The sequence below is a fragment of the Ciona robusta genome, chromosome 7 (assembly GCF_009617815.1).
Source record: "Ciona robusta chromosome 7, ASM961781v2".
In the NCBI taxonomy this organism is placed as follows: domain Eukaryota; kingdom Metazoa; phylum Chordata; class Ascidiacea; order Phlebobranchia; family Cionidae; genus Ciona; species Ciona robusta.
In genome coordinates this window covers 1214527-1226739 of record NC_143241.1, presented here as the reverse complement: position 1 = coordinate 1226739, position 12213 = coordinate 1214527, and the positions used below count along the sequence as shown (strand labels likewise).

General features: G+C 36.1%; 1 long non-coding RNA gene across 1 annotated transcript; it reads right to left on the bottom strand.

The window, feature by feature from the left end:
• Positions 1-9210: 9210 nt before the first annotated feature.
• On the bottom strand, positions 9211-11782 carry LOC149733327 (uncharacterized). Its single transcript, XR_016385314.1, has 2 exons — positions 10206-11782; positions 9211-10157 (listed from the first exon to the last, which is right to left on the bottom strand). It is a non-coding gene; the product is annotated as an uncharacterized LOC149733327 (long non-coding RNA).
• Positions 11783-12213: the final 431 nt, after the last annotated feature.

Here is a 12213-nt window from a genome sequence, read left to right as displayed (position 1 = left end):
ATGGTACTTTCTTTGTGGGTGGTGATTATTTGATAATTTGGACAACCCATTAGTGACCACTAGATTGGAGCAATTGTCGTTAAGTGTCTTCTTGCCCAAGGACACATACGCCCACAATGGTAGCAGCGCCGAGCCTGAACGAGCGCTAACCTCTAATGCCACGGCGCCGGAGATCATTGCTGAAAGCGGATATAATTTTTTGGGATGAAGATGTTCTGGTCAAAAAATACCCATTAATAACTACACAATTTGTTTCTAAACTTGAAGAGATGGAGGGTGGTGTTTTAAAGTTGTGCAGTTGTGTAAAGACAGTTTAGAAGTAACTCACGCGATTGCAGCATATGTTGCCAACAATCTAAATGTGACAAATGTAAGCATGTCCTTCCTGGCAATGAGTGTGATGGCGTTATTATGAAATTTGTTACTGCCAATTTGATTTCGCTCATTATTATGAAATTTGTTACTGCCAAATTTTACTCTAAAGGAGCTGCTGAATTAGCTCTTCAAAAGCATTTAACCAGTAGTTTTGTGTGCAGTGAGCATCAAAAATGGGCTGGTAAATTTGCTGTTAAAATAATAATCTGTGCGTAAAAACGGGTACATTGGAAAAAAAGCGCCAAAGAACAAAGTAAATTTTCTGTGTTTTTATCGTTCTTGATTTTGCAATCGTTATACACAGGAGGAGACTATTAAAAAAACGGGTACATTGGGGGGAAAAAGCGCCAAAGAACCAAAGTAAATTTTCTGTGTTTTCATCGTTCTTGATTTTGCAATCGTTATACACAGGAGACTATTAAAAAAACGGGTACATTGGGGGGAAAAAGCGCCAAAGAACCAAAGTAAATTTTCTGTGTTTTTCACGAGACTTTGTATTAATAATATTTAAAGAGGTAAACAACAGGCTTGTTGTTAGCTCGAATCAGTCAAAACCTACTTATAGGGCCGGTATCTTTAGTGTTAGGCCATGGCGCCCGTAGCAAATCAATCAATTCACGCAGGTTGTCTCTACTCCGTCTTTACCTTTTTAGAACACGAATCCTTGATTTCGAATTTTTCCAGTCAATATCAACCAGGTTCCGTTCTGACCAGACTTTTTCTGAAAACCTACTTATAGGGCCGGTATCTTTAGTGTTAGGCCATGGCGCCCGTAGCAAATCAATCAATTCACGCAGGTTGTCTCTACTCCGTCTTTACCTTTTTAGAACACGAATCCTTGATTTCGAATTTTTCCAGTCAATATCAACCAGGTTCCGTTCTGACCAGACTTTTTCTGATCATCTGTCCTGTTGGTTAACAACACCTTTTTTCACCACACCTTTTTTCACCATATTTTTGCTCAATGTGGTGGTGGTGAGATTATGGAAATGCTTTTAGTATTGCCTGATGGAGCGCTTTCCTACATTTCGTGCCAAATCAATTCTAAAACCCGTTTTCACCCCAAATTCACTTGGAAATTCTGTTGTTAAAAATGATAAACGATTATTGAATTCTTGCGGTGGTGTTCAATTGGTTAGATAGAAGATTGTTGGTTTTAAAGTTGTGGTGCACATTTTGCTTGTCCAAACAAACAGCAAGTGCATTTAATCCGGACCATCCGCTCGCAATATCGCCAAATAAGTGGTTGCTATTGGGAAAGTTTTAGAGCGATCCGATTGAAAGAAGGTTCTCGCAATATCGCCAAATAAGTGGTAGCCGATTTTTAGTGAGTCTTCGTGAAGTACAGACCTCAGAAAAAAAAATTAAAATATCGATCATTGAAAAATAAACCGCGGTGGTCTTACAGTTGCTTCAATTAAACTGTCAACGCTATGAGTCTGCATAGGATTTTCTGGATAATGTTATTATGGAGTATGTTGATGCCAATTTAACGCGAGATGCAGAATTTGTTGCAAGAGTGGGTGAAGTTTGCAGCGAAGATCATCGTCAATATTTCATATAATAAAACACACTCTTATAGAACCTTTCAGAATTCAAAAAGAGGCAACGAACAAGAACCTTTCAGAATTCAAAAAGAGGCAACGAACAAAGCGTTTTAATGATGCTTTCTAATGACGTTTAATTATTATCATGTGGGTGATAAACTGATAGGATTTATATATAATATTCGAAAGTTTATAATATTCGAAAGTTTATAATATTCGAAAGTTTAGTAATACTGATAAGCTACGTTTAACAATGTGAGTCATTGTTGTAACAATGGTCATTATTTTGTCTTAATAGGGCCAGTTAAGACAAATCTGGCCGTATCTTTAGTGGGCCATGGTTGTCTGTACCCGTCTTTACCTTCAGAACATGAATCATCCAACCAGGTTTTCATTTTAACCAGACTTTCTTTTTAAAGAAACGGTTCGCAAAATATAAATGCCAGACACCTTTTCCACCATATTTTCCTTTAAATGCCGGCAGCAGTGCGTGATGGATTCTGGAAATGCTTTTAGTAGGGGACCGCTTTCCCATTATCAGTGCCAAATATTGCCTAGTGATTAATCTCAAGGGCACCGCTAAAATGACCAAAAATCTGTGCTGAAGGTATATTGGACCTAGAAAATTAAGGATGTTTTCCTGTAGAACATCTTACCTAAATTTCTATAAACAATCGTGGTAACATAAATGTTTGTCCCGAATTAGGGTTTGTCCACGCACAGAACCGACTTCCCCAGTAAAGCAAAACCATTTTAGCACTTCTAACATGGTTGTAAAATATAAAATAAATGCCTTCTGTAGACTTGATGAAGCATGTTCAGGCGGTGATCAACAGAAGCTTTCTGTTAGCCGGTTTGTCTTCTTTTTATTATACTAATCACAACAGTTTGAGCCGAGCCTTTTGTTAGCCGGTTTGTCTTCTTTTTATTATACTAAAGATACTAAGGCTGCTGCAAATTTCTTGCTCCACCAAAAACATCCGATTTATTCAAAGTATTTTGTCATATATCTGCTGTAACGCGATTGCGCATGGTTTGTGTTTTGTTTCAATCGGCTCCTATAAAATTTTGACTGCTTCGCCGACTATTTCCGTTAGACGCATAACCAGGAAAATTTCCGAGATACTCTACAATGTAGTTGGTGTGATTTGAGTATATTATTAAACTCACTCTTTTCTTATATAATTAGGATCGTGCTTTTTCCAATTTTAATAATTTGGTTTTGGTCAATTGCTGTCTAAACTAATTAGGTTTCGTTTTTCTGGTGCTATATATTTTCCCTGAGACAAGTAAACTTGTCAAAAGTCCCAAACGTAACGTCTAGTTTTCATCCACGCTCCACAATCATCAGGGATAACATTGTTTAAACCAGCGTCAGTGTAGATTTATTTCATTTGGATACAAGAAACAAACACTTTTGTGTTAGGTAGTCATAGATATGGTACCCTGTCTGCTGAGTTTTATTCGCTGTGTTTTTCAAATGTAGAAAACAAATTCTGGCTTCTAGGTTGTTGATGCATGTTCTTCTCTCCATCTTTCATTTTCTTTCTTTTTAGTCGGTTTTTAATTTTTGTACCTTTTTACAGAGCTTGTTTACATCTTCGTCCGATGAACTATCAATTTCTTGTGAGGATGACTTGTTCAATGTTGACGGAGTGAGGTCGTTGCCTTCACATACTTATTATGTTAACCGGGATTGTCCAATGTGCGAATGACACGCGTAACGCAGCAAAACAAAACGTTTTGACAAAGTTTTTTGTATTCTTGATAGGTGTCCCACTCAATTCGCTGTGTTTTTCAAATGTAGGAAACAAATTCTGGCTTCTAGGTTGTTGATGCATGTTCTGCTAGGCGGTTCTGTAATCAATTTTCTTTAGTGATATTTTTGTATTCTTGATAGGTGTTCCACTCAATTCGCTGTGTTTTTCAAATGTAGAAAACAAATTCTGGCTTCTAGGTTGTTGATGCATGTTCTGCTAGGCGGTTCTGTAATCAATTTTCTTTAGTGATATTTTTGTATTCTTGATAGGTGTTCCACTCAATTCGCTGTGTTTTTCAAATGTAGAAAACAAATTCTGGCTTCTAGGTTGTTGATGCACATGTTCTTCTCTCTCCATCTTTTATTTTCTTTCTTTAGTCGGTTTTTAATTTTTGTACCTTTTTACAGAGCTTGTTTACATCTTCGTCCGATGAACTATCAATTTCTTGTGAGGATGACTTGTTCAATGTTGACGGAGTGAGGTCGTTGCCTTCACATACTTATGTTAACCGGGATTGTCCAATGTGCGAATGACACATACCGCAGCAAAACAAAACGTTTTGACAAAGTTACAAACAAAACTGTTAACAAGTATTTAGAACGTTCACATTCTGATGCATAATTGAACAGTTGTGTCGGTAAACAACAGTAAAATGTTACAACGAAATTATTGTTGTGTTAGTTGGTTTTAAAAGTGCTCCAATAACAAGTGATTAGTTGTTTTTCCAAGAGACCGTGCAATAAATGAAATTTTTGAAAGTGCAACAAAACAATTCGTGACTTTTCAAGGGGTCGCCGGGATCTTTCGTTTTACACAGAATCAATTGTTTTATACGTTGACAGTTTACGTCACACATATAAATGCTGGTTAAAGTTTCGTCTTTTTACTTAAACCGCGACCGATCCAAGGGGCAGGAGACGAGCTACAATCGCGATTAATCCGTACCCTTTTTTATCAAGGTGGATGATGTTCTTGGGTCAGAAAACAGCTGGCGCATTGACACGCCGATGAAAGGAACCATTGGCAATATTACAAAATTTGAGCTAAATCTTTTCCGGTTTATCGAGGTCCACATATTAGTCCCACTGCTTAGTTTTGTTAAAGTGTTCCCATTTATATCCAGTTAAAATAATTTTGGTGACGGATATCGCATAAAATATTTAAACAATGTTTTTCAGCGTTGTTCCCAACATCTCCACTTGCCACAAAAAAATCGATAGGAGGCGACCGAGAGTATGTCTTCCAGGTGGATGATGTTCTTGGGTCAGAAAACAGCTGGCGCATTGACACGCCGATGAAAGGAACCATTGGCAATATTACAAAATTTGAGCTAAATCTTTTCCGGTTTATCGAGGTCCACATATTGGTCCCACTGCTTAGTTTTGTTAAAGTGTTCCCATTTATATCCAGTTAAAATAATTTTGGTGACGGATATCGCATAAAATATTTAAACAATGTTTTTCAGCGTTGTTCCCAACATCTCCACTTGCCACAAAAAAATCGATAGGAGGCGACCGAGAGTATGTCTTCCAAGCTAAGTCCATAGCAACGCATCTTTTTGCATTGGTTTAGCAAAGTTATGCGACGTTTTTGTTGAAACTGTGCTTGTGCGGTCGCTATTTTTTAATAATACTTCCACGTATAGTAGGGGGTTCTATGTCAGAGTCGTAAAAACACCGAGTAGTCCAACTGCCGTCTGTGTGTGTTCAAAATAGAGCAAAAGCGGTGACTTTCGCAATGAATTTAAACGAACTTGTTGAGTTTTATTTGCGATTTCCTTTTGTGGAAAGGCGTAAAACAGCTTCTATTACATTACCAAACATTTTTTTAAAAAAACATATAAATTTACCCCCATTAAATGACTAAAATGTCACAAATCAACCGCTTCTAATTCCATTTTTTGACTTTTTTTGATACAGAAAACAAATAACACTTGTTTTTTACACTTTTTAACCTTTAAATTTGTTTTTGGACTCAAGTTTTTCTCTAATTTACCGAAAAACATGCATTTTCCCTATACCTACTGTGTTATTTTGGACCCAAATTGCCGTTCAATTTGTCTTTTACGTAACAATGGGTTGGACTACTCGGTATTTCTATGGCTCTGTTCTATGTCTGTGCAGATATACGCGGTATAGATTTACAAACAGAAAAGTTATACTGCCATTGTGTGTGTTATAACTCATTTCATTATTAAGCTAAACTTTAATATTTTAGTTTATTATAAGCCAGACACAGACCAACATCGCACTTCAGCACCTGCAGGCTGCAATTCCATACACAGACTCAGACTTTATTGACAAAAAAAAAACAGAAGAAAGTTTATTATTAGTGATATTTTATCTGATGTTAATTCATCAGTTTACTATACTGGTAACTATAGTGCAGGGTTGAAGTTTTTCAATTTTAATATTATGTTGGTTACTTTTTAGGACGCTCAGTAAAGAAATTGGAGCTGATTTTTTAATTTGTTAAAAAGCAAGCATAATGAATTATTGGCATGAGTCTATATGAGGAATTTTTTAAGTGTTTGCTCAGACTTCGAAGAGGCTCATCATCTGTCCGATATGTTTTACATCAATTTATCAGTTGCAAGCAGGATCATATTTTAGCAGGATTAGTGTTTTATATAATTTGAGCTGAAGTTTCTATTTAAATGGTGTGAAAGAAGAGAAAAACTTCCAGCAGCTTTTAAGCTATTTTCCAATACCAGAACAATAATAGATTGCACAGAGTTTTTTGTTAAAAAAACCCTGGTTTACCATCTTGTCAAAGAAAAACTTGAAGCTATAAGCATCAAACACACACAAAATTTGAGTAGCAATAACACCAAGAGGTTCATTTTGTTTCATTTCAAATCTGTGGTCAGGAAATGTTTCAGACAAGAAAATAGTTGTTAGATCTGTTTTGGGAAAACATTCTGCCAGGAGACGATCCATAATGGCAGATAGAGGCTTCTTTATTAGAAATGAGCTCGCACTGTAAGGTGCTACATTAAACACTCCACCTTTTTTCAAAGGTACACAGCTTAGAATGCCAGCTGTTACTAAAACAAGCCGAATAGCAAAAGCTAGAATTTATGTGGAACAAGTCATTGGTCGCTAAAATACTTTCAAATTTTTTAGTAACATTCTTCCACTAATTGATCATAATATTTTGAAAAAATTGTTGTGATTTGCTGTTGTTTGAACAATTTGAATGCTTCTCTCGTTGAGTAAAACATTTTATCTTACAACAGATTCTGGATATCAATTAAACATACATTTATATAAATTGTCATTTATTTGAACATTCTATTGAGTTTTGAAGCATGATGTGAAATACGGAAATAAATAAAGGAATTGAAAACTCACCAAATCCTCAATAATTGAATTAAAAAAGTTTTTATCAAATGGTACTTCAACCACTGTGATTCCTTTGGTTGTGTATATACCACCAATGAACAGTGCAATATTCCTGTAATACCCATTTGTCCTTGTGTTTGAGGGTAATAGTTACTAGATGAATGCAACATCCATTGACCATCATCATAAATACATCCAATGTACCTTGCTGCAAGTTTTGATGGTTTGTATTTACAAGTAAAAGGCCATTTTATTTATTGCTAAATTGAGAACAGTCCGGATCCGTAAGTAATAAACTTGCCGCCACACAAAGTTTCACCAGACTGTCCTTTGAATTGGCAACAGAAGAAGATGATTACTACTTGCTGAAAAAAACAACATGATTACTACTTGCTGAAAAACTTCTAGATCACTGTGTTCTGTAAACAATTTTTTGCCAGTTGTGTTTTGAGTTTGCAAATCCCCCAAATCATTTCATTTCAAAGGGATTATTACTGGCAGGACCATATTTACTGTCACTATTACAACTACCTCACCAGAAATGTCGCGTAGGCTATATTGCAATTTAGATCTTTACTGCGTATCTGCACAGACATAAAATTACGCCAATGAGTAATAAAAACTAAATTTAACAACGAATCTGATACAACATATCTTTAACAATATCTACCCCTACTATACGTGGAAGTATTATTAAAAAATAGCGACCGCACAAGCACAGTTTCAACAAAAACGTCGCATAACTTTGCTAAACCAATGCAAAAGATACGTTGCTATGGACTTAGCTTGGAAGACATACTCTCGGTCGCCACCTATCGATTTTTTTGTGGCAAGTGGTCTATTCGCTGGAAGTTCACGTGAAATAAACTGAGTTGTTTATAAATACGTCGGATAGAGCGTTCTGATTGGGGGTCAAGGCTGCGTCGAGGGCTTCTGGTCGAATCATGGGCGCTTTTTCTACCTAACACAAATCTGCTATACGTGTAGCAATTACGCTTTTTGAGCACGGTAGTGGTCATATAGATCCATTTTCGTCAAACAGTTGTTCTTGTTGTTTTTTTCGCGACTTTTTCGGTATTTATCTTAATTCTTATTTGTAACTTTTATTCTTCAATCTCTTGATTAAAATAAAATCATAAAATAAATTTATAAATGTTTAGACATTAAACCGCGCATAGTTAGCGATTAATCAGCCCTTTTGTGGCCGAGTGTTCTCAATCGCGACTTTACCACAGAAATAAAAAAGAGGTAGAATGCGCAACTATCCAAAACCGTGATATGTTCTTTTTTCTATTCACGTGACCGCCAACTCCGTCCCCATTTCGTTTGGTCTCCATTGTAAAAGATAGGCGCACAATGATTTTAGGAGGAGGTTTTATCTGTTTATTTTAAAAACTACACTAACTATTCCAGTTTAGTTTTTGATAGGTTAACGCTTACACTTTAGCGCTTGATTATTTTATAAATTTAATTAAAAACGTTGCTTGGAAATAATTTTACCGTGATATGTTCTTTTTTCTATTCACGTGACCGCCAACTCCGTCCCCATTTCGTTTGGTCTCCATTGTAAAAGATAGGCGCACAATGATTTTAGGAGGAGGTTTTATCTGTTTATTTTAAAAACTACACTAACTATTCCAGTTTAGTTTTTGATAGGTTAACGCTTACACTTTAGCGCTTGATTATTTTATAAATTTAATTAAAAACGTTGCTTGGAAATAATTTTAAGTCATAAAACGAAGAAAAACTACATAAAACGCCCTGGCTTCTATTGACTACAATAGTAAACGGGAACGAGTTGTGAAAAAGAGGGAGTGTATCATGCTCTCTATCCTTTACCGACATTAGAGATGCGCGTTCTATTCTTTTTTATTTCTGTGGACTTTCCCTACAAACTCCAAATAACATAGAAATCAGGAATTAATTTTGCGATCGAGTATTGCACTGTTTATGCATAGAATACATATACAAGATAGCAAGCGGATTCACTTTGTGTTGGCACATAGCGCCGCTAGCGGTACGGTCGTCTGTGACTATGCTTAAAAATACAGTTTGTGACTTTTGTTTTCAGTTTGCTACACTAGTATAAATTTTAACAAAGCCTTCGATTAAATCAGGGGTTCCCGCAGAGGACTTTAAATAATTACCGATTTACATACGTAGATACGTTCACAAAAGCACGTATTACTTTAAAAAATCTTCTAAAATCGTTTTATTAATATATCTGATAATCTACATTGCCTTTGTTACGTCACAAGAATAGGTATGACCGTCACAGCATCAACCAACCTTTCACGCTCGTTACTCTGGTAGGAGTTTTACATGGGTTATACCGCGTTGTAAAAATGGCCGAAAAGAAGCGAAAACTAGTGAGTGAAAACAGACAGTTTTTAGAAAAGTGGCAACATTCGTACTTCTTTGTACAAAAAGACCAGGCATGCATATGCCTAGTATGCAAGCAGGCTATTCCTGTATTAAAAGAATACAACTTAAAACGACATTATGAAACAAAGCATTTGGAAAAATTTAAACATTTGGTTGGTGATGATAGGATTGCTAAATATAAATCACTCGAAACATCTTATAAAAGTCAAAAAAACATGTTTAAGAAAATGTTAAGTGAAAGTGAAGCGACAGTAATGGCCAGTTATGTTGTTTCATATAATATTGCTCGAAGAAGTCGCCCTTTTATCGAGGGTGAGTTTGTACGGGACTGCATGCTTCAAGTTGTAGAGCTGCTTTGTCCGGAACAGAGAAGTAAATTTGCGAACATTAGTCTTTCCAACAACACAGTAACTCGGCGCATTGAAGATATTGGTAATGACATTGATTTACAAATGAATGAATTACTCGAAAATTTTACTCATTTTTCTATTGCATTGGATGAGAGCACCGACTTGAGCGATACGGCACAGCTACTTATATTCATTCGCGGAATTACAGACAAATTTGAAGTTCACGAAGAATTGTTGTCTTTGCAAAGCTTAAAAGGGCAAACTCGTGGTGTCGATATCTTTGATGCTATTTGCAGTGCCTTTTGTCATCATAACATTGACTGGAATAAACTAGTGGGAGTCACTACTGATGGTGCTCCTTCTATGGTCGGGAAAAGATCAGGTTGCGTAGCACTTCTAAAATCCAAGTTTAATGAAATAACAAACAAAGAATTAATTACTTACCATTGCATCATTCACCAGGAGGCTCTAGTTTTGAAAGTTCTCCAAATGAAAAATATCATGGATGTCGTAATTAAATCAGTCAATTTTATTCGCAGTAGAGGACTTAATCATCGCCAGTTTAAATCGTTTTTGGAAAGCCTTAACTCAGAGCATGAAGATGTTGTTTATTTCACCGCGGTCCGATGGCTGAGTACAGGAGCAACACTAAGCAGATTTTTTCATTTGCGCCAAGAAATCTTTGAATTTTGCAAGGAAAAAAACTACGATATCCCCGAACTTCAAGAAAATGAATGGCTTTGCGACTTGGCGTTTTTGGTCGACATTACTGCCATAATGAATTCTTTAAACTTAAAACTCCAGGGCAAAGGCAAATTGGCTTCAAGATTGATCGATGACGTCCGAGCAACAGAACGAAAGTTAGTTCTGGTTAGATCCCAGTTGCTTGACGAAAATATTTTGAATCTTTCAATGTGTACGAAATTTGCAGATGAGAATCCTGCCGCAAGACATTTATTTTTTAACACTAAGTATAGCGAAACAATCACGCGTCTACTGGATGAATTTTCGAGAAGATTTGATGACTTTCGAAGCCGTAGTACAGAGTTTCAATTATTTAGAAACCCATTTCAATGTGCGGTAGAAACAATGCCCACCAAATTCCAGTTTGAATTAATTGAGTTGCAGGAAAATACAACAGCAAAAGATAAATTCAAAAGCGAAGAGCTGTTGACGTTTTATCAAAACTTGAACAATGATACTTATCCCGTGCTATTGACACATGCCAAAGAAATGGCTTGTTTGTTTGGATCCACGTACCTCTGTGAGCAGACGTTTTCCGTGATGAATATCAACAAATCAAAACTTCGTACCAGATTAACAGATAGTCACCTGGGGGCTGTGCTAAGAATTAATTGTACAAAATTGAAACCTCGTTTTACAAAAATAATTTCACAGAAATCCCAACTGCACAAGTCAAAAGTAAAAAGCATGATTGATCTATAAATAGCCTACTTTTCGTTTTTCGTTCATTCATTCGTTCATTTCTTAACTATCGGTAACATGCTTTCACGACATGATTCAATAAAAAAAAAACTGTGAAACTTTGTCTTTTATTCTGCAAGTACGAAGTTTAATCTATTCCAGAATCGTTGTTTATTAACAGCATATTCGTCAAACTTCCTGACCTAACAGTATTCGTTATAACCGCATTTTCGCCAATACGCGTCGCGTCGCAAATATAGCGAGGAAAACCTTCTTCGCTTGGCGGCCCGTCGCATAATTATGATTTCACATATTGGCCCGCGATTTCATAAGTTTGGGAACCCCTGCATTAAATAATATGGATCTTGATCTGTTTGACCGTAACCTCATAAACTTCTGTGAGTTTTGTACGCCAGGTCAACAACTTTCTCTGTGAGAATTGTGGTTTAACTTTTTCGTCAATGAAATCAATGGAAAGCACACACCAGTTCTCTAAGTTAAATTTGAATCTTTTTGATATTTTCACCAATGCTGCCAAGAACCGTGAATATCCTTCTTGGCTTGTTTTGCCAAATAAAGTGCAACAAGAAATTGCTTTTATATTTGACAATTTCACTGGAAATACTTTACTAAAAAAAAATCTGAATTGCTTCACACTGCTGATTTTAGTTCTGAGATTCATTGGTCTCAGAATGCCCAGGTAATTTAGTTATTGATATTTTTGTATCTGGAATTGATTATTTTTTTAACATAAATTTGGAGACGCAGACCTAAAGTTTATTTTAGGCTCCATGTTGCCTCAAATAGTTTGTAGCCTAAACGCGCCAAAGCCAATAAAGCCATTTTGCTGTGACAATATATCAGCAAAGAACAGTTGGATGTAATTTCATACATTGGAGGAAGAATACTGAGGAAAATTTATTATCAAGCGAGCAACCCAATGGAGCAGTGAGTGTAAATAGAACTATAAATACATTGTTTAATATAAATGAGAAAACCGAGCAACCCAATGGAGCAGTGAGTGTAA